General features: G+C 47.6%; 1 protein-coding gene across 2 annotated transcripts in view; it reads left to right on the top strand.

The window, feature by feature from the left end:
• The window catches only part of TAOK1 (TAO kinase 1), a 60876-nt gene continuing 35235 nt past the window's right edge, over positions 1-25641 (top strand). The window contains exon 1 of one of the 2 annotated variants that reach the window (XM_063295082.1): positions 1-207. The gene's annotated coding sequence lies outside the window, so the exon portion shown is untranslated. Of the gene's footprint in view, positions 208-13103; positions 13124-25641 lie in introns of those variants that run through there. The other variant, XM_063295089.1, reaches the window with a different exon arrangement.

Genomic DNA, 25641 nt, shown 5'->3' on the forward strand with positions numbered 1-25641 from the left:
GGCGGCGGCGGCGGCGGCTCGGGAGACGGAGGGCGAGGGCGGCGGCAGGGGGAGCGCGACCCCGCCCGTCCAGCGTTGGCCTGGGGCTGGCCCCCCTCAGCCCCGCCCGCCCGCCCCGGAGCGCACCGGGCGGGAGCAGGCCGGGCCGGGCCTCGGGGCCTGCAGGGCTCGCCCCGCAGACGGCGGCAGCACCGGGAGGACCGCCGGGTGAGTGGGACGGGGAGGGCCGGGCAGGGCTGCCGCGTGGGGAGGGGCCGGGCGGGGCGGGGCGGGCACGCCCCTGCCCCCCTTCTGGCGGGGAGAGCCGCCCCCAAACGCGCGCGGGGAGGGGGTCTCCCGCCCCTCCCAAAACTGCCCGGGGGCGTGTCCTCCTTCCCGATCGATCCCCCCCGCGGCCCTCCGTCAGGGTCCCGCGGGGCCGCTTCACGGGGGGGTCGGCTGCCCGCCCGGGGGGGTCTGCCCGGGGGGGCCGCCTTCCTCCCCGGCAAGGCACCGCCGGGGCTTTTACCGTCCAGGGCTTCAAAAGCCCGTGGGGTGCGGGGTGGGCAGCCGTCTTCTGGCGGGGAGAAGGGACCCTGTCCCGGGGGGGCGCACGTTAAGATTCCTTCCCTAAAAAATAAAGGGGATGAAGTTGCGGGGGGGAGGAGAAGGGAGGGAAGTGGGATACGGACCTCCCTTTTTCTCATCCTCCCCGGTGATTGGGGAACGGTCTTCTGCATGCTTGTAGAGTGATCGCGGAAAAAAGTGGGGGGGCCGCAGATACCCTGGGCTGCTTGCAGCCTTTTGTCAGGCCTGCGCCGTTCCCCGGTTGGGGCTGTTTCCTGGGGTCTGGAGTTGGTGCGTGCATATCTGGGTCGGGGCGGCTAACGATGATGAGCGCCCGGCCCGTTGCCTCACCTGAGCCTGGGCTGGGATGCTGGTCCTGCCTTGGATTTGGAAACCAGCCAACGGGAATTTGGGCGATTGTGGCTTAGGTGCCCCTGCTCGGCTGGGACTGCTTCCATCCTTGAGCGGGCGGCCAAGAAAGGAATGGTGAGGGTGGGAGGGGAGCTGGGGGCGCGTCTGCAACTTGGAGGGTGGGCAGGGGGCAGGAATGCCCAGCCGCAGTGAGACTTTCCAGGGGGTTTCTTCATCTTCCCCTGTTGTGAGACTTGGAGACCTTTCCTTGAAATAGCCGGCTGGTAGGCGTTTCTGGGACCTGGTCCTCTCCAAGGGTGTTAGACCAACTTCCCCACTTCTCAAACTGGGGAGGAAGGCAGATTGTGGGGGATGTGAGGCTTCCCTTGGTGCATTGGGTCAGTTGGAGGATTATTCCTGAGTTCCAGAGAAAAATGCAAATCACAGCCGCTCGTAATCAGCGGTGACCCTGTTTTTGTGTGCTGCCAGGGGCCTGTTGGCATTGTTGTAGGAAAAAAGTACCCCCAGGGTGGGGGAAGAGACCTACTGTTTTCCCCTCCTCCTCATTCTCTGCAGCAGTGAAGAGTCCACCGAGTCCCTCCACATAGCAGCCATGGAAATTATGCGTGCCTGTGTTGCACACTTGCAAAGAAGAGGGAGCAGCCGCCGCCGTTGTGATGGAAAGGTTATTCACTTTCCTCCACGTTTAATCAATAGCGTGGCCAGTCTGACATCTTTTTTTCTCTGAGACCTGTGAAGGGGGGTGGGGGGGCATGGGAAGCTTTCCATATTCCTCTTTAGGTTGGTCTGATTGTATCCTGCAGCAAGACTGGAAAAGGCAAATGTAATTTCAGTGGCTTTCTTGACCTGATGAGAAATGGGGTGCTACAGCTTCTTGATACTTTAGTTCGATATAGCATACATTTCCGTGCTGGAGTTCTGCTTCTTTCCTTGCAACATAGAATGATGTTGGGCCCAAAGCATTTTTCTAGTGCCCTTAAAGCTGCCTGATTGCAGGGATCTTTGTGGAAAAGGAGTTGTATGGCTTTCCTTCGGTCATGGCTGGTGCCTTACGGTGGAATACAGTTTCAATATATCCAAGACAAATAGCTTTTGAAATCTGGCTGTCAGTATTTGTTCAGCCAAGGAAAACAGATAGAAAATACTGTCAAGGGTTACAAATGCATGTATTGACCTCTCAGTGAGGGGTGTGGTACAAGGAACTGAGTAAAATTTAAAATCACATTCTTATGTTTATTGTCCTTATTTGAGCATGCCATGGTTTGGACTTTGGTCTGAGTGGGGAACCTGTAAGCCTCCAGATGTTGCTGAGTAACTCCTCTGAGTGTTTCTCACTGCTGGTATTGCAGCTGGCTGGGAATTGTAGTGCAACAACACCAGAAGGGGTGCAAATTCCTTGTCCCTACTAGACCTTCAGTGGTGTCTAGACGAAGGAATTTATCTTCCATTTATTAGAAGAGATCGTCATGTTTGCTTTTCTGTATATTTTAATGTAATTTTTATCTGGCTATGTTTTAATGCTATTTATTGTAAACCGCCCAGAGTCCCCCATTGGGGGAGATGGGCGGTGATATAAATTTAACAAATAAATAAATAAGTATGTGGGCTTTTCAGAGCCTGAACTGATCTTAAATCGTATAGACTTTGGCTTCACTGTTGGCTAAATTCAGCAATGTTTTCCATGTTGGATGTTTTATTCATTGTACCTGTGCTGTTGATAGGATGTACGCCATCTTCCATTGAGCTGTTGAGACTTTCAGCTTTGGAAGTTGTAGGTGAAATATTTCCCGAAGCCCAGATTTACTGGGCACCTTCCTTTCATTCTCTGCTTACCTTTGGATTTGCCAGTGGCTACCTGACTAAAAGGGGACGCGGTGGCGCTGCGGGTTAAACCACTGAGCTTGCCGATCGGAAGGTCGGCGGTTCGAATCCGCGTGACGGGGTGAGCTCCCGTTGCTAGTCCCAGCTCCTGCCAACCTAGCAGTTTGAAAACATGCCAATGTAAGTCGATTAATAGGTACCGCTTCGGCGGGCAGGTAACGGCGTTCTGTTTAGTCATGCCGGCCACATGACCACGGAAGCGTCTACGGACAAACGCCGGCTCTTCGGCTTTGAAACGGAGATGAGCACCGCCCCCTAGAGTCGGACATGACTGGACTTAATGTCAAGGGAAACCTTTACCTTTACCTTTTTACCTGACTATTTACTGGAAGCTAGGAAGGGCTGTGGGCAGGTAAGCACAGGAGGTCCTGCAAAACCGCTTCAGTCTCTTCTTTTGACAGCTGATGTACACTGGTGGGCCCAAAACCTTTCAGCAAGATAAGTTGGACGTGCAAGTATCCTTTTGGGCTACCTGTGAAGTTTGGAAACCAGAGAAACTATTTTGCAGGAGTTCTCCCCTGGCATTCAGCATCTGTGTGAAGCTGTTGGGCAAGGATCAACTCAGCTCAGGGTGCAATAAGTATCATCAGTAAGCTAAGATACCCAGTTATACATCCCTACCCCAGACTGGGCTGGCCATCAGTGGAGGTCCTGACCCAGTGTCTAGAGGCTTTGGGGGTCTGTATGTGAAGAACCAAGCTAGGAGCGGCTTCCTGCAAGACAGAGGTTCTGATTGTCCAGAACTGTCTAGGACTTGGGGATCCTCACAGCTCTTGCTAGATACACAAGCAGAAGTCATGGCTAGAGGGGCCTTTGCCCGGCTCTGACTGGGGCACCTAAAGTACTGTGCACTGGCTACAGTCACCCATGCCCTCTTCGCTTCAAGTACTTACTGCATGCTGCGCTTTACACAGAGGTACCTTTGAAGACTCCTTGGAAGCTGCAGCTGATGCATAAGGCAGCCACTTGCTGGCTGGCAGGTGAGAACCACCAATGTCACATAACACGGAAGTTGTGAGCACTGCACTGGCTCAGAGTGGGCTTTGAGTAGAATTCAAAGTCCTGGCCGTAACGCCTAAAGCCTTTTATAGCTTAATACCTGAATGACTCCCTACTTCAGGTGGAATAGCCAGAAGAAGGTAGTTAAGGGTCCCACCTGCAAATGAGATCAATCTTTGGAGGGGCCTTGGAGGCCAGACTTTTTCAGAGTTGAGAGGGCAACACCGGAGTTAACTAGGGTGGGACAGAACTTACGTGTGTTATTTTATAAACCGTTGGGAGTCTTGGAAGTCAGTGGTCTGTGAATAAATTAATAAAATGATAACAAAGTGCCTATAGCACACTTTTACATATATCTTGTATGTGTGCAGCCAGGAAATCAGGTGCAATGCAGTGTGTTGGTGGCTTTACATATTTTGCAACCAAGTGTCTACTGGTTCTACTGTGGCCCCCTCTTTCTCACGGTGACCTGGGCTTCTGGCTTCAGAATTGTTCCTTTGGGCACGCTGCCCCAAAGGGCAAGAGCATAGGTGGGCCAGTCCTTCCAGGTTAAATTCTTTGCAGCTTTGTATTAGTGCAAGCTGTCATTCCTCCTTGCTGAAGATAGTCCCTCTTTTGGGGGAGATGGGTGGTAACAAAATTTGGATAATAAATAAATAAAATAGATAGTATCTTTACAAATGTGGATGTGTTTCAAAACTAAATATTCGGTCACATTCACACGCACCAGGTGTTCTCCATATGTAACCATCCATGAATGGAGAAATTAACACTGGATAGTGAGTTTATTCACAATTTTATTAAAAAGAATTGAGTCTGAGTGCAAGGATTAGCGAGTCGCTTATGTTGTAAGCTCATATAATCAAAATTCCAGTTTTACATTAAAATACATTCTCATATCATTTTTGCAATCCATATGTGAGATAAGTAGCATCTCAAATATGGGTTGCATATGGGGGGAGGGGTTAGCATTACTTCAGAGTTGCCTGAATTTTGGAAATGCATCATAAATAAACCTGCACCCTAGATTCACTCTACCTCTTCATATTTTCTCTCCTTGCAAATTATCTTTGCTCCCACCCATGTTACTTTTTTACAACAGGCATAGGCACATCCTTCTTCATACCCAACCATTTCTCTGATCCTTTACGCAGGGGAACCATAAGGACATTCTTCCAGCCGTCGGGCACATACGCCGTCTTTGTGCACACATTAGATAAGTCACACGCCTAGCCCATAAGCAAACGACATCCGTAGTTTGATACTTCTTCAGTCGTGCCACCTACTGAGCTGGCAGCGTGGCCATTCTCCAACACTCTGGAAGCGCTTAGGACCTTACATGTTCTTGAATGCCAACGCTTATAGCCTTTGCTTCAGTTCCACTCTCTGATGTCTCATTATCACTCCCTTAAAAATCTCTAAAATAGACCTTTAGCATTTGGGATGGAACTGAAGTAACTGTTTCATTATTTTTAATTTTAAATCACAGAACCATAAGATGGAAGGGATCCAGTACACGCCCTTGCTCCACGCAGAGTCTGCTGAGTGTTTTAAAGGGATGGCTGTACAGCAGCCGTTTGAAGATCTTGGGTGAGGGGGAACACGCCCCCTTTTCATGAGTCAGCCTGTTGCGCGGGTTGACCGCTCCTATACCTGAACTGAGTCCAGTGCCCCGTGATTGAACCCACTGGTTCCAGTCCCACCCTCCTCGGCAAATCAGACCCCTCTGCTGGAAGCTCCCTGTTTAGTCCTTCTGAAACAATTTTTATTTCCACCAAAATCTCATCCTGTTTTCTCTGTCTCTGTTACTCTTAACCATTCTGTGCTATCTTTGGCTATAATTTTTGCAACTACCTCTCTCTCGTCATTGTTTTCTGCAATAGCCACTGTCTTATATCCATTTGTTTCTCTTTTCGCTTTGTCATTCCATCAATCATCCCTTTTCATGCTTCCTATGAAGTGAGTTACCCACTTTGTTAAATGAATACAACTTTTCATTCTGTTCTAAGCTGCTTCCACAATCTTTCCTTACATGTACTTTCTCTTCTTCTAGTCCTTCTGCATCCACTCTAGTTTCTTTCTTGTCTTTCCTTTTCTGTCATGTCATTTTTTCCTCAAGATTCATTCTTCACACTATCCAGTGATGGTCTCTCCCTCATTCACAACCTCTCTCCACCCTTGGGTCCTCCATTAATTCTCTCACTTTTGTCAGAAACCATCAAATCAATCATGCTTTTGCATTTATATTAATTTGTTTGCCATTTGTATGTATGAACAGATGTGTGCTTAAATCACGTATCTGAAACAAACAGATACTCATCAGTCAGGATGCTCACTCATTTTGGGCTCTCTCGGTGGCCTAATAACTTTTTATGTACATTTTCATCTTGTTCTCACCCATCCAAAAATAATAATTTTCCCCCTGGATCTCATTTATTCAGAATGTTGCACGGTTTTCCCCCAGACTCACCTCTGGTTCTCACATTATCATCATTCACTGGTGCAAAACGTATCACCACTCTGTGATTCGTACTTTAGTATGCGCTCACATCAATCCTCCTGCACACCAAGCAGTTCGAAAACATGCAAATGTGAGTAGATCAATAGGTACCGCTTCGGCGGGAAGGTAACGGCGTTCCGTGAGTCATGCTGGCCACATGACCCGGAAGTGTCCTATGGACAACGCCGGCTCCAAGGCTTTGAAACGGAGATGAGCACCGCCCCCTAGAGTCGGACTCGACTGGACTTTACGTCAAAGGAAACCTTTACCTTTACCTTTACCACATCAATCCAGAGGACTTCACACACAATTTTAGCCTTTACGTTCATAATTAAACTTCAGCCTTCCCTTCCCTGCATGTGTGCTTCAGCTCCCTTCAAGATCAGACCACCTTCATTCAAATCTATCACATCTTTCCCCTTTCTCTCAGCTGCACAGATCCACAGCAAATAATTTTTTCTTCCCTTAAGTTCATTCACGAATTTATTCTCTTGTTATTCCTCTTACATTCCAGACTGCAATCTCCTGCATGCCATGACTGTCACCAGATCGGTCCAAGATACCGACCTCTGCTACCCATCGCGGCTTAGGTCACTGGAGGCTTTCCCATAAGACTTTTTAGTGAGGTAGAGAAGGTGTGCTGTACTTTTGCCACATGCAGCCTTCCTTGCTAACGGAAAGAGCAGTACCGCTTGGTATTGGCCAAAGCCCAGTTTCCCCAAGCGTGTTTAGGCTATTCCGTGCAAGCTATGGTATCTTATCTGTAGACGGGCTATCATTAAGCCAACATGCTGTGCTGGATTCCACCAGCAGGTATTTTCACAGTGTACTGACACAGTGAAACTACCTTGCACCCTGGATTGAGATTCATGATCATTGGCTGCTAGATTGCCTTTAAAGTGGAAAGTAATGAATTTGTGAGCCCCCCCAAAGTCCAGCTGGGCCGAGCCACATGATACTAAATGGTCCGGTCTGTTCTAGAGCCACTTTTGCTGTGATGCAGACATGAAAATAAATTCCAGTGGATTTGGGTTTCCATGAGAAACTGTGGATAATGTAAAAGTATAGGCCAGTGTTTCTCAACCGTGGCCACTTTAAGGTGGGTGCACTTCGACTCCCAGAATTCCCCAGCCAGCCATGGCTGGCTGGGGAATTCTGGGAGTCGAAGTGCACCCACCTTAAAGTGGCCACGGTTGAGAAACACCGCTTCAAAGACCTGGCTCTTCTTGCTGGCTGCGGAGCAGGGTGGGTGTGATACAATCCACTTTCCGTCATTGGAGGCAATTTATGTTTTCTTACTGTTCCTAGGTTTCACTTTGTCTTTCCCTTGTCTTTTTATTATTTGGTGGTGGTGTTTTTAACGCTGATATGTGAGTTGCCCAGCCTTGCTTTTGTGACTGAGATGAAATACTCTGGTGTCATTGAGTGTAGTGTGTGCACGCATCCACACACACTGTGTGTGTGTGACTCTTATGAAGCGAAGCTACAATAAGTCTGACAGGGATGGTGGGCATTCTCAAGGAGCTTGGCTTTGAGTTGCATGAAAGGGTGCCCCCGCAGAAGGGCAGGCTGCAATATTCTTTAAGATAGGTTATGAAAAAAGGGAACTCTTCAAAACTCTGAAATTGTGACCTGGAACCCTTTTCATTCGGCCCTGGTTTGGTAACTCTCAAGGTCAGGAATATATTTTGTTGAATTAAAACATGACGTGAAGAATTAGGTATTTTATCCCATTTGTTCACAGAATTATAAGCAAGAGCTTAGTCTATACATCCTCATGTTACATCAAAATTGCTTTTTAAAAATCTAACACTTCAACGAGGCTCTTGGTATATCACCTTGAATCTGACAACTTTTTTTAAGGGAAGTGGATGTTTGGATTTAGCCTTAGTTTTCTTTTCTGGCGGTCAGGAGAGCCGTCATTCTCGGTCGTTGTGGTAGGGCAAAATCCAGTGTGTACAATTCCTTATACAAAGGAATCCTCCTTTAGTCACTGTTGTGTGAGATGGGCGGCTGTATAAATACGATAACTGAATGCATTGTTTTGTTATGGTGTTGGCTTGCTGCTTTTTTTAGACTCTGCAGACATTTGCTGTGATCCTGCTGTTTGGGTTGCTCTACCCAAGCGTGCCACATGCTACCTGCCTGCGTTTGTTACTGCTTCTGCTATGCCCGGTTCTGTTCTTCTTTTCACATTCTTTGCATACATGGCACGTTAGTTTCCTGTTCCTTGCACGTACCTAAGTGGAGTCTAGTCCCTGGCAATTTGCTGGATAAAGCTTGGCACTTTAAAGGTTCTTTTCAGCTTCTTCCAAACTTCGGATGTCGTCGTTCGGGTGATCCAACATTTTATCCTTCCAGTGACCCTGACCAGATTCCCCTCATCGCAAAGAATGTGTGCAGGGAAAGGGAGGGCCCGAAGCAGAGACGCCCAAAATACTGCGTTTTTTCACTGTGTTTATTATGAACGTTTGCTGAACATCCTGTGATCTACTCATACTGTCTATTGTTGTAGGACTTTTCTAGATGAGAAAATGTTTACAAACACTGGAAACGTAAATAACAGTCTATTCTCGGATTTCGTTTTTGGTGTCAGAGGGAAAGGAGCTTTTCGCCAGGGAACAAGAGCTGAATTTTGGTGATACTTTTACTGGAATAATAACTTTCATTGAACCTTTCCCATAAATCCTGTGAAAACACCGCATCTGGCTATTATCAGATGTGCCCAATGTCCTTTGAAAGTTCTCTGCATATAGCAGAGCTGAAGTTTTCAGTTCTCCATTTCCTTTTGCAATCTTAGATTAGGAGGCCTGGTGCGATAGGATACCCCGTGCTGGTTGCTCTCATTGAAAAAGAGAGGCCGTGAGAACCTGTCAGTTTGGACCAGTTGCTGGAACTGGCATAGGCTGGGCTGTTCTGCAGTGGTTTTACTCTTACCTGGATACAGGTAGTCCTTGCTTAACAACCATTCACTTAGTGACGGTTTGGACTTACAATGGCGCTGAAAAACCAACTTATGAACAGTCCTCACACTTACGACTGTCACAGAGTCCCTGCGTTCACGTGATTGTGATTTGGCAACTGGTTCGCATTTTTGACCATCGCAGTGTCCCGTGGTCACATGATTGCCATTTTCGACCTTCCCAGCTGGCTTCTGGCAAGCAAAATCAATGGGGAACTGTGTGATTCGCTTAACAACCACATGGTTTACTTAACGCCCCATGGTGATTTGCTTAACGACCACCACAAAAAAGATTGTAAAATTGGGTTGGATTTGCTTAACGACTGCTTCACTTAGCAACTGAAATGCTGGTCCCAATTTTGGTCACTAAGCGAGGACTACCTGTAATCATTTCCAGAAGGTGGGACCAGTGGAGTTTTCCTCCGTGTCATTTTCACTTGGGATCCTACCAGTTTCCATCTGTAAGGTTGATCTGCTCGGCCAGCATTAACCAGAGGGTTATTTTTTACGTATGGAGAGAGATTAGAGTTGGGTTGCCATAGCTTTTAATTTGCAGGAGAAATACGCTCTGTAGGGCTGCTTGTTGCTTGGCATTTTGTAGTCTTTCTGAGCATCCACGTATAGCACATTTTGTGCGGTGCTGAGAAGAGAGTAGCTGTTTGCTGCTTCCACGTGTCTCCTGTGGCAAGAAAGTAAGCCTCCGGTGAGGGCACCGTTTCTCTTTGGAAGAATTTCCCAAACCGGCTCCTATCCTTGCTATCTGCCCCGTGACTGCGTACAGAAACAGCACTATTAAGAGCTGCCTGGTGCCTGCTCCATTAGCGTCTTAGTTTACAGTGAGGTTGATTCCTTGGCTGAAGGCACCGTGGCTTTTGCCTCTTGCCTGCTCCGGTTAAGTGACGGGACTGGCCTGCGCTTTCATTCATGCTTCTGGCCTTGGCGTACAAGCAGGTGAGAGGGTTGTATTAATTGGCTGGGACTTGTGAACTCTGGAAACGCTCGTTCCACCCTGGTTGTTCAGGCGGTGTGATTCAGACACCCAGCTCTCACCTGGCGTGGGAGGCATCTGCGCAAGTACTAAGAGGCTGCAGGCTGGCAAATGGTTTCCTTCCAGATGTTGCCGGACTCCACACCCCGGTCCTCATTCCGAAATGGTCCAGATGCACTGACCTGTGGTGTGTGCTGAGAGCCCTGCCTGTCTACTCACTGCTTTTTTCGATAAGCTGTGAGTTGACTTAGCTGCATTTAATTTTCAGGTCAGTTAATTTCTTGATCTTAGGCAGAAAAGAATCTGTTCTTTTGGTACAGAGCTTTGGAGAGCTCAGAGACCACACCCATTTCTTTTTAAAGTTGCATTCCTCTGTTGGATATAGAGGATTTTACTTAACTTTTTGGATAATATAGAGCTGCAGGACAGTGTTGCACTAGATAAGTCCCTGACCACATCCTCGGTTCCTGCAAGGTAAGGCTGAGGCTTGGTACAACTGGCAAATGATCTGCGGAAATGAACTCTGCTCCCGGAATGCCCACATCTGCCCAACAAGATACTCATGAGTGTACACAGCAGCGTTTCCCAACCTTGGCAACTTCAGGACGTGTGGACTCCAACTCAGCTAGAAACAGGCTGCCAGTGCACTACTTGCTAAGGGTATCCTAGGCTGGTGGCATGGTTTAGCTGCATCCAAATGCCCAAGGCTTGTCAATATCCATTCCCGGCCCTTGCAGGCTGTAAAATGTAGTTGTCCATTCCAGTTCTTTCCATCCCACCTGTCTGCGTACACACACGCCTGTGTATACACCCACATAGGGGAAAAAGCTGATGTCTTTAGAGTTCCTAAATCTTTCCTGTCTGGCCATTTAGAAGCAGTTACAACTTGGCCTGGCAAGATAATAAGGGAAATGATGGCTAGCCCGGAATCCTCTTAGGTTCCTGATAAGGGTGAAATGCTTAAACTGATGTTCTCCCCCACCCCTTCTCACAAACAGAATGAGTTCACACATCATGCTTACTGATCCTTGTTTGCTAGCCATGGTATATTGAATATGCCATGTGGGCCTAGTTTACAGATAATGCTCTGCCATGAATCAATGTTTGCAAGCCATAATAGCTGGGTGATTCATGGCCATACTGATCAAGCCAGAACCCAACAGCACACATTATGGCTTAGTGTACAGGTAGTCCTCACTTAATGACCATTTGTTTGGTGACGGCTCAGACTTATGACAGTGCTGAAAAACCGACTTACAACTGGTGCTCACACTTATGACCGCCGCAGCATCCCTGCAGTCACGCGATTACGATTTGGGCACTTGGCAACAGGTTCGCAGTTATGACCGCCGCAGCATCCCGTGGTCACGTGATCGCAATTTTCGACCTTCCTGGCTGGCTTCTGGCAAGCAAAATCAAGGGGGAACCATGTGATTCGCTTAACAACCTCAGTGATTTGCTTAATGACCACTGCAAAAAAAAAGATCATAAAATTGGGGCAGATTTGCTTAATAGCCAGTCTCAATTGTGGTTGTTAAGCGAGGGCTACCTGTAATGTGTGAACCCAGCTGAGGATTAAAAATTAAACTGTAAGCTCCTGACCTGAAAGGTTCAGGTGGGCTTTCTTAGATGGAAGGAGGTTCAGCATTAGCTCTGTGTAAGTTGGCTGCAAGAGCTTCGGGTCCAAGGTTGCGGCTCTGCATGGAGCAGGATTCTCAAGGATTGGGCCACCGCCGATGGGTCGCAAGGCAAGCTGAAGCGGGGGCGGATCCGCTGGCAGGACTGCTTTGGAGAAGGGGAGCGGTACCAGGGGATCAGCCGAAGGAGAGATGGGAACCATTTGCGTAGCCAGAATGGCTGTCTGCTCCCTTTCGTTTGCATCCCTGTCAGGTTCTGATGAGACGCAGATCTGCTTGTGGCACTGAGTAATCAACTTGCATAATGTTGGGCTCTAACGAACACACACAAACACTGTAACAAAACGCACGTTGAGGGTGAGTCATTTTTAATCTCCGCATCCAGCACCTGTTTTGCAGAAGAGCTCTGCTAGTTCAGAGCAAAGGCTACCCCGGCAGGATCTTTTCCGGCTGTGGCTGGCCAGATTTCCATGGGAAGAAGCCCGCAGGAGGACCCAAGAGGATCAGCGCCTTTCCACTCATGTTCCTCAGCCTCTGGTTCTGCTAACGTAGGGCCACCGTGCGTGGTAGCCATGGGCCCGTATTTCCTCCTCTGTGGATTTGTTCTCTCCTCCGTTAAAACCATCTCAGCTGTTGGTGTCACCACCTGGGGAAGACAAATGGCAGAGTTCATAGCTGACCCACACGCCACATGAAGGCGTCCCCCAGCGTCTGCTCGGGCTGTTCCAAACGCCCGGCTTCGTGGCGTGAGATGGACTTTGTGGGCGAACCCACTGGGTTTGAGTATTACGAGAGCAGGAAGAATTTTCAGTCCACCTGCTTTTTATTTACACAGTTTATAAACATAAACATACATATACACATACAAATATTCACAGTAAATAAAATTATTTACTCAATTTTATGCGCACCTCTGTGATTTCTTTCTTTCTTGATAGTGCAGTGTCAGACGGGATAGAGCACTTCTGATCGTTCAGGTTGCCCCTTTGCGCACCCTTCCAGTTCTGCAGTGTCCTTTCTGATTAGGCTTGTGCCCAGTATTCCGAGTGGGGTTTGAGTAAGAGCAGCACAGTATCAGCAGATTTACTTGTTGATCCTTCTGTAGCTCCTTTCTTCAGGATGCTGTCTTGTTTCCTTCCATAATGGAAGAGAAGTAACCTGGTCCTGGGGAAAAAATACATTGGATGAAAAGGCACATGGACCTGTCTCCTTTCAGTTACCTCCTTCCCATTTATGGGGTATGTCCTTTTTCTGCTTCAACGGGACGCTACGTTGCATGGCTGGGATTGAGGCGACTGGTGTAGCGTTGAGAAGTGGGTTGCAAATGCATGTTTGCTTCAGCAACAAAATGGAAGTATGCTGTGGAACCGTTGCCAAATTTCGGCTTGGGGCTATGGTTTAAATGCAGTTCCACTCCTTGTATAAGGAGTGCAAACCATCGCTTATTGCAAACCAAGTTAAGATGGTTTTATCGTTGGTACACAGGTGAAGGAGGTGACCAAGTGCACTTGGGCTCATAAGTTTCTGTAATGCCAGATTATTGTGTATTATTCATTTATATATTTACTTTTATTAGTATGCCCACCATTCCTGAAGGCTCTGTATTCTCCCACTGTACTAAGAAATGGCTTGTTTAACCACAGTTTATTGAATAAACCACTGTTGGTATGAGTTTTACGACTCAGGAAGCCAGAGCCAACGAAGCCCGAATAAAGTTGGAGGAGATACAGGATATGATCCTTGCCAGCGGTCTGTGAATGATTGAGGGCCCTGCTCTTCCCCTCGGTATTAAAGAATGCCTTACACTAGCAAGCACGGTGGCACTCTTTGGGTGTTTTCAGTGCTCCCACTCTCTCGAAACCAGCGTCACAGAAATTAATAAAAGCGCCATTTCCGTTGCGTCTCTCTTCCATTGGTGCCGTTTTCGTTGCTTTCTGTTGTGGGAAGTAATCTGGCGGAGCAGAATGTTCTGTCCCTTTCTCCCGAAAAGGGAATCCTGCAGGTGTGAGGCTGACTTGCGGTACTTACGTGAGGTGGTGCTGGTGCAGCTGTCGTTTTGCCCAGTGTGGAGATGTGGGAAATGGTTGCTCTGCTGCGGAAATGCTACGGAGAGGAGTTGCAGGCTGAGTGTCAGTCCTTACACTCGCCCGTTGCTGTCAAGTTATGCATGTGTGAATCGGTGCCGAATCTCACTGGGTGGCGTCCCAGTGTGGTGGTGCCGGAGGCGCTGCGTGCGCGGTTCTTTGTGCCCAGGGGCCGAGGAAAGCCGGGCGCTGTTGGCAGACTTGCTCACTCGGAGTGATACATTCTCATTTTACATGGCTTATTTTGGTGCTGCTCACACTGGGAGTAAGCCCATCCTTCAAGCATCAGCGATGTTATTTAGTCACTTCACCAGCTCTGTAGGCATCCCTGGAGGGTTAGTTGCGCTTCAGAGCTGAACGTGAGATCCTTGCCAAACGCTGCCCTCACATTCTGGGTTCCTCACAGAATCCCAGCGTGCCCACGGCTGGAGCTTTTCGGCTCCCTCAATCTGGCCGCACAGCCTGTCCCCGTGTAAGCGTGGTGCACGCAGAGGTCACAACATTTGTCTTGACGTTTCCTTTGCTGCCCGTGGAAGCCTGCTGAGAAGACGGGCACCCGGTTCTTTGGCCGCTGGGGTCGAGGAGGGCATCTCCCGGACTGGAAGTGCAGAGCGCTTACAGCCACTGAAGTCAGCTGCCATTTTGCTGCCCAGGTTTCCTGTCATGTGCCCTTTCTGGAACCTTGTCCCTTAAAGCAAAAATACTCCATTTTCTCTTGGCTCTGGATTCCTTTTCTCTTTATTTTTCAGAAATGGAAATGCGTCCGCCAGATGATGCTTGCTCTTTCATGTTATATGCATGTCTTTCAATATAGATATTTGCGGTGATGGGTTATGCTTACTGGGAGAGGGGCAGACCCAGCTCTCGGTCTCAGAAATAAGACAAAGTCTAAGCCTGTATGCCCCCAAGCAGGTCAGAGTACTGACTTTCCCTGACCTTGTCCTTCCCAGAGCAGCCACTCTCCTCGAGTCATTCAGCTGTTCCTGCTTGTACACTGACACTAAACTCATAACCTCCTTCAGAGTCCCGATCGTTTGTTCTTCCAGGAGCGTCTCCCGTTGTCCCTTTCTTCTTACAAGCTTCAGGAGCGCCCTGAGCCTGGATGAGCCTCTGGTCTGAGGGGCAGGGGGTCACGGATGGACCTTGCTCCAGCCCGGGTGTCCATTTGCCCCCTGATGGGAAGAGCAAACACCCCAAGGACGTAGCCTTGACCTAAATGGCGAAGAGACATTTTTCAGCCCTGTTTTCAGAGGCAGCTTCTGTTGCTACATTGCAATCTGTGTTTGCTGTCCCGAACGGCTCGTCTGGCGATACTGAGAGGAAGAAAAATAAAAACAAAGAAATTGTTCTGTGGCTCTTCGCAGTTGGGTGCAAGATGTCAGTCCGGGGATTTTGCTTGTTTTTACAGCAAGAAGGTAACATAACTTGAAATTAAAGAAGCCCAGACAATATTTTGGCCATCTTGTCCCAGGGATGGTTCTGGCAAGAGGAAAGGGAGATCAGAGAAAGTCGAGATGCTTGGACTTTGCTAAGTGTCGTCCAGCTGGCTGGAAGAACAAGCAGGGCTTGTGTTTTAACTCAACCTCCTCTCCCTACATGTTCGTGAACAAGCGGTTCCATTCAGACATGTGAAGATAAGCAGGATGAATCCTTGAATTTAATGAGCCTAACGAATTTGGACCAGTTCTTTCTCTGCTGTGGGATAGAGTGGTACCATAACATTGTAGTTGTTTGGCCCATTTCACTTAGAGGCTTTAATATGGCCTTAAAAAGACAATACAGGGCCACGGCAAATTCTGTGCCTGGAATTGTGAATGTTTTAATGGCACCGTTTCTTTAACTGGCTCAGCGTGTTTTGCAGAATTCAGCAGAATGTGGCTTTCTCAGTAAATTCAAAATGGAGAACGAAAATATTTCTATAACTTTCCTTTCTTCAGCTTCTTTCTCCCTTCCAGATAGCCTTGAATATTGATTTAATAATCCTGTTTCATTTTCAAAGTTAGATGTACTTTGCCATCAAGAGTTCTAGCTGGTTTTTCTTTGTGTTCTTTTTGACAGCTTGATCTGTTTCCTGAAGAGCATCGGCATGAGTGACCTTTTGAATGTTGTTTTAAAAAATCCCAGTTTGGTATTTTTCCCCACTTTCCCACTGTTACATAGACATCTGATGGTTACCTCTCCACTGTGATACTAACCATTTGCCAGATAGTTTTACTGTTCATCACTCCAAAATAATTGCTTTAATTATACTGCAGGTCCCATTATTTTGCTGCTCAAATAGTGTTCCCACTTGGTTCTCAGTCACACTTGCTCTGTGTGAATATTAGTTTGCCTTCTGGAATATCCTACTTTTAGATGCTCCAAAAGGTATATTTAGAGAAATTATTTTCTTGTGTTGTCTGATTTCTGTACGTTGCAGTTTTATGATTTCCTTAGCAGATGCTCTGTGAACACCTTAGCCTGCAAGGGCCGTAAGAACTGGTCCATCTTGTTCTCTGCCACGCATTGACAGCATTGCCTAAATTTACGTCAGGCTCTCTCAGTTGGGTGCTCCTTAGATGTGTTGGGTTGTCTTAACCCCTTGGCTGCAAACCTGGCTCGGCTGAGGGGGTTGAAGCACAACCCATGAGAACAATACCAGTTAACACTGCCCAACACTAATTTGCGGGTAGCCTTGCCAATATTAGTTTTGCACCAATAACTTTTAATTGGGTCCTGTTCACCAGTACATGTACTGGAACATGGACGGATACTAGTAAGAGTTGTATCCCTTGGGGCTGGAAGGTTGTTGGGATGAACCAGGGCATAGTCCAGAGACAGGGTCAAGGACCAAAGGGAGTCAGACCACCAGGTAGAGAAGTAGGCCACCGGCTGGATAAACACAGGAGCACAGCCGTTCAACAGGTTGGTCAGGTGAGGCCAGAAAGACACTCTAAGCTAAGCAGGCTTTTACGTAGCCCCAGAAAAGGAGGAGAAGAAAAAGAAAAGCAGTGAGGCTGCTGCGTAGTTGAAGCAGAGCTACTGGGCTACTTTTGGCAGACCTGGGAGTTCAAAGGCCCCAGTGCCAAGGTTCCCTGCCATCCCAGATGCTTAATTAGGCTTCCCCCACCTCCCAAAAAACTTGCCATGAAAGAAAATGCTACTGTTCCCACCTTCTGTCCTTTTTTCATTCTCCTCTTTTTATTTGGAAGAGAAGGACCTAGGGGAAAAAGGGAAAGTCTTCCTTTCTGTTCAGTTAATATTGAATGAAACTGTTAGGGCATACTAGGATAAAGGAAGTGGGAGGTTCAGAAATGGCCATGAGAATGATAAAGGCAAAGCTTACGGGCTGGTCCAAAAGAATTCTTCATGCTATTTCTGCCTGGTGAAAGGATTCTTCTGGTTATTGCCTGGGCTGGTACAAGGTTGTCCAGCTACTCAGAACTAAGATGGAAAATCCTTTGATTATAAAGACAGCCAGTTTTGCTGATCTGGAGGTTCTCTTCTGGGGCTGCTGTATTTAAAACCGAAATCCTAAGTAAGTTTCTGAGATCCACAGGACTGATGGGGTTTTTCGTCTGTTGCAGCTCAAGTGCCACGCAGAAAGCAATTCATTTTGCTTCCAGGCAGTTGCTTGAACATGGTCAATGCGGCAGTTTGTCTCTGCATCCTGATGCCTTGCCTGATGGTCACTCAGGCGACCTCTTTCTTTTCCAAAGCCATACGTATGAGTCTGGGGTTGCACTGTGTCTTCTTTCTCTTCACTATGATTTTCTGGATCCACGTCAGTCAGACTTTCATCCAGGATACAGTGCTGAGACTGCTTTGGTCACCTCGGTGGATGATCCATGCCAAAAACTAGGCGGGAGTGGTGCCCCCCCCCCCCCGGTAGTTCTCCTGGTGTCTTTTAATGCCATTAACTGTGGTATCTTCTGGTACTGTCTGCCCAGACTGGGCCTCAGGGGCACTAAGTGGCAGTGGTTCTGGTTTTCCCTGTTGGATCTTGCCCAGATGATAGTGCTGGTAGACTTCTGTTCAACACCCAGGTCAGTGACCTGTTACGACGTTCTTGGGGGTTCTATCTTGTTGCCTGTGCTTTTTAACATCTGGATGAAACTACTGGGAGAGGTGGTCTGGAGCTCTGCAGTTGGGTATCAGGAATATGCTGGTGTTAGCCAGCTCTACTGCTCTATATCTTTTAACTCCAAGGAGACAGTGGCCTAACCTCAGTAATGAATTAGATAAGAGAGAACAAGCTGAAATTAAACCCCAAGAATCCAGACGTGCTGTTGGTGAGGAGGAAGCTAAATTCTGGGATGGATACGAAGCTTGCTCTGGATGTACTTCCCCATATGGAGCAGGTTTACATATTTTGAGAGTTCCTTGTTCCCCAGCTGTTACTGGACTTGCACATTGCAGTTGTGGTAAGGAGCACATTCACACAGTTACAGCTAGCACACCATCTGCAGTTGGCTGGACTTAGTGGCAGCCTTGACTACTACAGTATGTTTTACTTGAGACTACCCTTGAAAATGTCCGGAAACTATGTATTGGGCACAATCTAAGGCAGGGTTTCTCAACCTTGGCCACTTTAAGATGTGTGGACTTCAACTCCCAGAATTCCCCCGGAGTTGCACACATCTTAAAGTGGCCACGGTTGAGAAACACTGCTCTGAGGTATTGGTGTTGATCTATAAAGCTTTGAATGGTTTAGGGCCTGGCCATCTGCAGGACCACCTCTCTCACTTTAAACTGGCCTGGCTGCTCAGATCAGCAGAAGCAGCCTTCAGAGGGTACCACTGCTACCAAAACCTCAGCTTTGAGGTAGTCAAGAAAGAACTTTTGGGGGGTATGACTCCCAGGCTGGGCAGCCCACTGCTTGAGGAAACTGCATCGGGCCTTCCCGGCTCTCGGGAATCTGGCAAAAACACCTCTCTTCCATCTTTTTATTGCTGTTGATTTGTTTTAGTGTTGTATTTTTGTTTGGACTTTAATTGCAATATTTACATTTGGCATCTTTTTCACTATTGCAAGCCCCTTTGATTATTGTATGTATGTATAGAAAGACAGGGCATACAAAAAATAAATGAGGAGGGAGGCCTGGCAGGTTTTCTCTGCTCATCATAGCTTGTCTCTTCCACCAACTCTGCAAAGTGCCTGCCTGGTTGCAGAAATCACCATAGTGGCCCTGCCGCCTTTCCAGAAGGCAAAGCGGGGCTTCCGAACAAAATTCCACTCACTTATTCTGTAGAATAAGCGCTGGGTTCCCAGAGCGTTTCACATTGATATGTTTCCCTGATTGAAGCAGGCAGGGTGAATGTCCCTATGGCAGTCTTCTGGCAGCAGGAGTCTTGCACGGAGCCTTCACATTTTCATTCCCATTCCTTTGTTTCAATTTAAGATGACGTCCCTTCTAATGTTTCAGCACTTGCTCCAGCGAATCTGGCATTTGCTGCCCTTTAAAACCCTTAAGTGGCATGGCTCCAGGCAAAGATGCTGGGTCATTCATCTGTTCACAAATGCCTGATTTAGTGCTCTTTTCTAAAACTCACAGAAGAAAAAGTTACTTTAAAAAAACCTTAAACTTTAGCTATGAAAATGCAAAGAGATGCTTCGTTATGCTGCAGATGATTGGAATGTGGGTTGTCACAGTGTCCTGTATTCCAGGCCCCTGGTGTTGCGTCTCATGGCGCTCCAATGCCACGGGACTGATCACAGATTGGTATGTGGAAGTGGCATTTCCTGCTTCCTTCTCTAAAGAGAAGGAGAGAATTAATTAGAAGGATTTGAAAAAAACATTAAGAGGCTAGTTTAGTGATAATGTCTGTATAGCAAATTTACTGGGAAGACTTTTCCTTGATTTAACTGGGAGCATATCAGAATGGTGGTCTTTAGAAAATGGGGATTATGTTGGAAGGATGGTCTTTAGAGCTGTGTTTCTGCATCTAAAGAATGAGGAAACATCATTTTGAAGAAAATTTATCATGAGTCAAATCCTTACTTCAGATCTTTTTTCAGCTGGCAGCCTGCCTCTTCCTCCTGCCCTGTCAGTACAATGGCACACCTTTATTTATTTTCTCTATCTGTACCACTTTTCATACCAATACATCTCAGAGGAATTTGCAGTAAAAGCATTAAAGTCCAATGAGAAAATAATAAATTAAAACAATAGAAGAAGATGAGGCAGAGGAGGAGGAGAAAAATGAAACACAAACAGAACAGGAAAAGCTTAGGTGAAGGGGCAGGCCTTAAACGAGCTCATAAGGGATGTAGCTGAAATAAATTTTGCATGTGGGGAGAGCGAGACACCGTCACAACCCACCCGTGGCGAACCACAAGACGCCTCTCTGCGCTTCTTCGTTCTCCCAGTTGTTGCTGCACATAGAGATACACTAAAAGGTCTTACCTTTTAGGGAAAGTGGATCGGGATTGGTACAATTTTCAGATTATAATTTACTTCGTTTCACTACAAATAACTACAGTTATTTCTCTCTGGACGAGGAGGCTGTCTGTCGTGGTCACCTTGCGGTTGGGCTGTTGCAATGCGCCCCAAGTGGGGCTGCCCTTGAAGAGCACTCGGAAGGTACAGCTGGTCCAGAATGTGGCCGTGTGAACAGTGATGGGCAAGCCTTGCCATGCCCAGGTAACACGCCTGCTGCGTGAGCTGCATCGGTTGCCAGCCAGCTTCTGGGTGCAGTTCAAGGTGCTGGTTTTCACCCATGAAGGTCTCCATGGCATGTCTGAAAGGCTAGCTCCCATAATGTCAGCCCGTCCGGTGCATTCCCCCAGGGCAGAGTTGGCCTGCTTCAGGCCCCTCCATTAAGCAATGGCTTCCAGCCAGACCCTTCTCTGCTGCGGCAACCCCCTTTGGAAAATGCCCCCCCCCCCGAAATCTGCATGGCTCCCACCTTGCTGACTGCAAGTGCTCTTTAAGAACCTGGCTTTTCCCACATACTGGGCCTTGGGTTGGGCAGGGGAATTCTGGGAGTTGAGGTCCACCCAGCTTGAAGTTGCCAAGGTTGAGAAACACTGGACTAGATGGACACCGGGAGTTGTAAGGAATTTGGGTGGTTTTTGTTTTTGTATTTTTGTAATAAATACAAAAGTCATTTTGTATTTATTACTGCTTTATTTTGTAAATCTGCCCAGAGTCATCTGGAATGGGGTGATTTACAAATTCAATAAATAAATTAACAAATCCTGCCTATATGGATCACAACCCTCCTGAAGTAGCTAAGAAAAACTGTAAAGAAGGATATATAAAAATGAGGTAATTAAAAAAAAAAACCCTCTGAGGTCCTTTCCATAGGGCCATGTATGTTAATGGAGAGGGGGCAAGGAAGCTGACCAGGTTTCTGGGATTTGGCCTTGCTCCCTCCCTTTTCAGGATTTTCCCATGGTTATGGCCCTGAAGGGAAGGAGGAGATATATGTCCTAATTCAAGGGCCAGATAACTCCGGCCAACAAGTATGTGAATTTAGTTTGATTAGGGGGTATTAACTGCCACGGAAGGAGTAGGTATGTATGCCCGAGAGGCCCAAACCTTTGACCTCCAGAGCAGTATAAGGCTCCTTCCGGCTCATGACACCAACGAGGGGGGGGCGCTGCAGAAACGCCTCCCGAGAAGGATAGAGCCCTCCCTGTTCTCTGAAGGGGTATTGGGGCAGCTCTAATGCTCTGAGTTCCTACGCTGTGCATGGGTTGGCAGGGCATTGTGGTGGTCACAGAATCCTGAAATGGAGATCATCTAGTCTGACCCCTTGCTCAGTGCTCAGCAGGAATCTACTTCTAGATTACAGCATCCCCACCAGGTGACCACCAGCCCTTGAATTAGGCTCTGCCCCTGGCAACCGCGTGGGTAGGCTTGTGATGTTTTCTTGGCCACGGAAAGTGGAAGTGGTTGGCTGTGGACCTCTGGGATGTCATTCTGATTTCCAGTCTAGCCTGCGGCCCTTACCTTCTCTGGCTTTGACCCCGGCAAGACCGGGTGCTGCCGCCTCCTGAGAAAGTGTGGGTAGACCCTCTAAGCAACCGGTCCCGAGCAAGCAAGTGGGTAAAAGGAAGAGGTTTACAGCTGTTGTCCCAAACTGTAGTAGTTCTACCAAGAGTGCAGTCCACAGGGCGCCGTTGGCTGCGCCCCATCGGCCAGGGATGCGGCCAGAGAAGAACCCTCTTGGTTGGGCCGCTAAGCCTTAGCTTGCTGCTTGCTGCTTGCCTGCCTATTTAAAAGACTTGCGTGGCTGCCCATCGTATGTGTCACAGCTGTGGATGGCTTACAAAGCAATAATAAAAACCAAAGTCTTAATTTGTCACTGGATCTGGGCAGAGGCCCACAGGATGGCAATAGCCATATTTTCCATTTAAATCTTTTGGCCTAATTTTAGGCGTGCCAGAAGGGAAAAATTGCTCAATCTCAGCTTGCTTTGGTGTTTAACTGTTCCTACTGCCGGCCAAAGGCATCAGAAGAGGGTTTAAGAGTGTATTCAGAGGGTAATTTTAATCTCTGCTGCCTGCCCTCTTTGGATTTGCAGGTAACCTCCTGTAACGTGCTGTAACTGAACATCCAGGTCTTGGGTGGGGGGACAGAGGAAAGACCCTAGGGGCGACATTTGCCTCTGCTCATACGTTTCTCTGAGAGTGCGTTTCCTCCCTGGAGAGGTAGTCATGGTTGCTTTGCCCACAGCTACCCCCTGCGGCACAGCGCTCAAGTGTGCAGGCATTTTGCTGAGTGTTGCAAACTTCCTCAGTCTGATCTTCCCAAGAAGACGGTTCAGCAGACAGCGTGGCCCGCAGAGGCCAAAGAACCCTTCCGAAGCATACTTGCCCCACCCAGGATGGCCAGTGCCAGCGGCCTTGGTAGCCGGACCCCAGAGAGACACAGCCTGGAGCGACTGGTCTGAAAGCAACAATAATACTGGTTGGGGTTTCCTTAAAAAGTTAAGTCTGACTAGGTGCTGTTGCTGGATGTTGTTACAGTCCTCTCAGAAGATGCTTGTCATGGCAGCCAGCAAGCTTCTAGATGTAGACGGTGAGTGGCTCCCTGAGCGTGCCCAGAGATTGCATCAGAACATTGCAGGCGCTTGCGACAACAGCCGTATTTGCATGCAGCATGACTCCAGATTCTCGAGAATCCTGGCTCTGTGTGCAGCTGAGTTTTGGAAACTTCGGCCACTTTAAGATGTGTGGGCTTCAGCTCCCAGAATTCCCCAGCCAGCCCTGTGTGAAAAACACTGCTGTACAGCCGTTTGCCTTCCTCTTAACTCTTCCTCCCACTAATGGGAGCTGTCTGATTAAACACAACCCCAAAGCGTAGCTTATCCTTGCTCACTTCACAAGCCGGAACTGCGGTGAAGGTCTGTTCCTGGTTTTTGGTTCTAGGGCTGTTGGGGAGTGACAGCTTGCATGACACCTCGCTTTTCGGAAGATCCTCGGCTTTCAGATGCTACTCAATCTAGCACTTCCACAGCAGGCTTGTACAAGCAGAACGAAGGTTGTGTGTCCAAATGCTCAACTCATGACCAGGAAGTGTCAGATCAGATCTTTATTACGGTCATAGGCCAGCATAAACCAGGAAGTGCGATTCTTGGGAATGTGAGCTTGTTGTTGGATGCAAATATGAGCCATTCTCTGTTGTCACAGTATTTGACATGCATGCTGAACTCTTGCTTGTATTTCTTTTCAGTGGTCTTAGGGGCTACTCCACAGAATGGGTTGTGTATCTCTTTGGCCATTAGATGGCAGGATTTATTCCAGATCCCTTGAACGAGCACCACACCCCTTTTTGTGGTCGGTCAGCCAGACGGGCCTGAGTGCTTTTCTCTCTCAAAGGGAGAAAAAAGGCCCATCAAGAAATCTTTATGGTAACATCAGAACAGGTTCCTCAGTGCTGCTTGTGTTCTTGTGTGATACTGCAGTTCAGTCTTACGAGGAGCGTAAATTTATTTATTTATTATTTATTTATTTTATTAATCAAATTTATCACCGCCCATCTCCCAAAAGGGACTCTGGGAGGTTTACAATAAAACATAAATAAAAATATAAAACTGTAAAACACTAAAGGTGCTTGTGCATTGAACAGGCAAGTATTTGTATTTAATTTTCTATATTGTTTTAATTGTTTGACTGTTTTTTATTATCATTAGCTGCCCAGAGTTGCTGGTCTGAGATGGGCGGCCATATACATTAAATAGATAAATAAGAAATAAACGGTAGTGTTCTTTTAGAATGGGCATTCTCATTTCAGTTTATAAAAATTGATTAAACTACATTACTGAAGTTAACATCGCAAATTATCCTTTGCAAACCTAGCCTAGGATTGCTTTTCGTTGTCGTCGTTGTAACCGACTTTGGCATTTGGTGGAATATGATTGAAAAGCTATGTTTTTTTAAAGATAGAACAGTTGTTTTTTTTTACCTGGCTACCCTCAGGATGTGTTTGGACCAAAGATTCCCGTAATTCACAGCCAGCGACGTTAGTTGGCTGTCCTGGTTGGGAAGTACAGGACTAGTAGACGGAAACATCTGGTAGACCGCAGTCACTTGTAAGAGCCAATCCAAATTTGTTGATTCTGTATCTGAAATCATGAGGGGCAGGTACTGAAAACCAGTCTCTTCAGGCAAAAACTCCAAAAAACTGTTTCTTCTGTTGTTAACCGAATGTCCTATAACTGGCCAGCTTCTCTTCGAAGACTCCTCTAGAAGGACAATTCTCCTCTTTGCGCGGAGGCCTGTTGCACTGGTTGGCAGCTCACACAGTCACAGGGTTCTGGGCTGATCCTCCTGCCTCGAGGCGTTCAGCCCCGGTCCTGTCCTCTGGGGCAGCAGCGCTTCAAATGTCTGAACACGGCTGTTGCATCTCCCCTCCCTTTGCAGGCTAAGCTTGCCCAGGTCATTTAAATGCTCCTCATAGGGCTTCCTTTCCCTTCGTCATCTTGGTGGCCCCCCTCCTCTGTACTTGCTCCATTTTGGCACTGTCCTTTTTGAATTATGGAACCCAGAACCGGACCCAGGTCTCCAAATGGGATCTGACCGCAGCAGAATAGAGGGGGACAATGACTACAAGCTCCTAAGAAGGCACTGGCCTTTTTTGCAGCTGCACCTCACAGGCGTCTCGTATTTACCTTGTGACTGACCAGGAGACACCCAGCATCCTTTCACATGTACTGCAGCCAAGCCAGATTGATTTTCCCCATCTAATATTTATACCCTACCTTTTTTTTTTAAGCTGGATACAGAACTGGACATTTTTCCCTGTTCAGTTCCACTTTATTTATTTCTCCCCTCTGCTGAAGCTTGTCTTGATCTTTTTGAATTGCCTCTATTTCTTCTAAAGCAGAGTTGCTCGTCCTTAGCCACTTTAAGATGTGTGGACTACAACTCCCAGAATTCCCCAGCCAGCCAGGCTGGCTGGGGAACTCTGGGAGTTGAAGTCCACACATCTTAAAGTGGCTAAGGACGAGCAACTCTGACCTAAAATATTAGCTATCCCTCTCAGCTTTGTGCTGTCTGCAACTCTGTGTGTCTCCTCACTTCCGTCCTCCAAGTCGGAGGTCGAACGCTGCTCCTTTAAACAGGAGGCGCAGAGGAGCTGTGACTGCATGTCTGTGCCTGCGATGTAGTGAATGTTCAGGGATGGTGGCTGAAAACAAAGCAAGAAGCTTCTTCTTCTCCCTGTTTCCACCAACCAATCCTCG

The sequence above is a fragment of the Candoia aspera genome, chromosome 1 (genome assembly GCF_035149785.1).
Source record: "Candoia aspera isolate rCanAsp1 chromosome 1, rCanAsp1.hap2, whole genome shotgun sequence".
In the NCBI taxonomy this organism is placed as follows: domain Eukaryota; kingdom Metazoa; phylum Chordata; class Lepidosauria; order Squamata; family Boidae; genus Candoia; species Candoia aspera.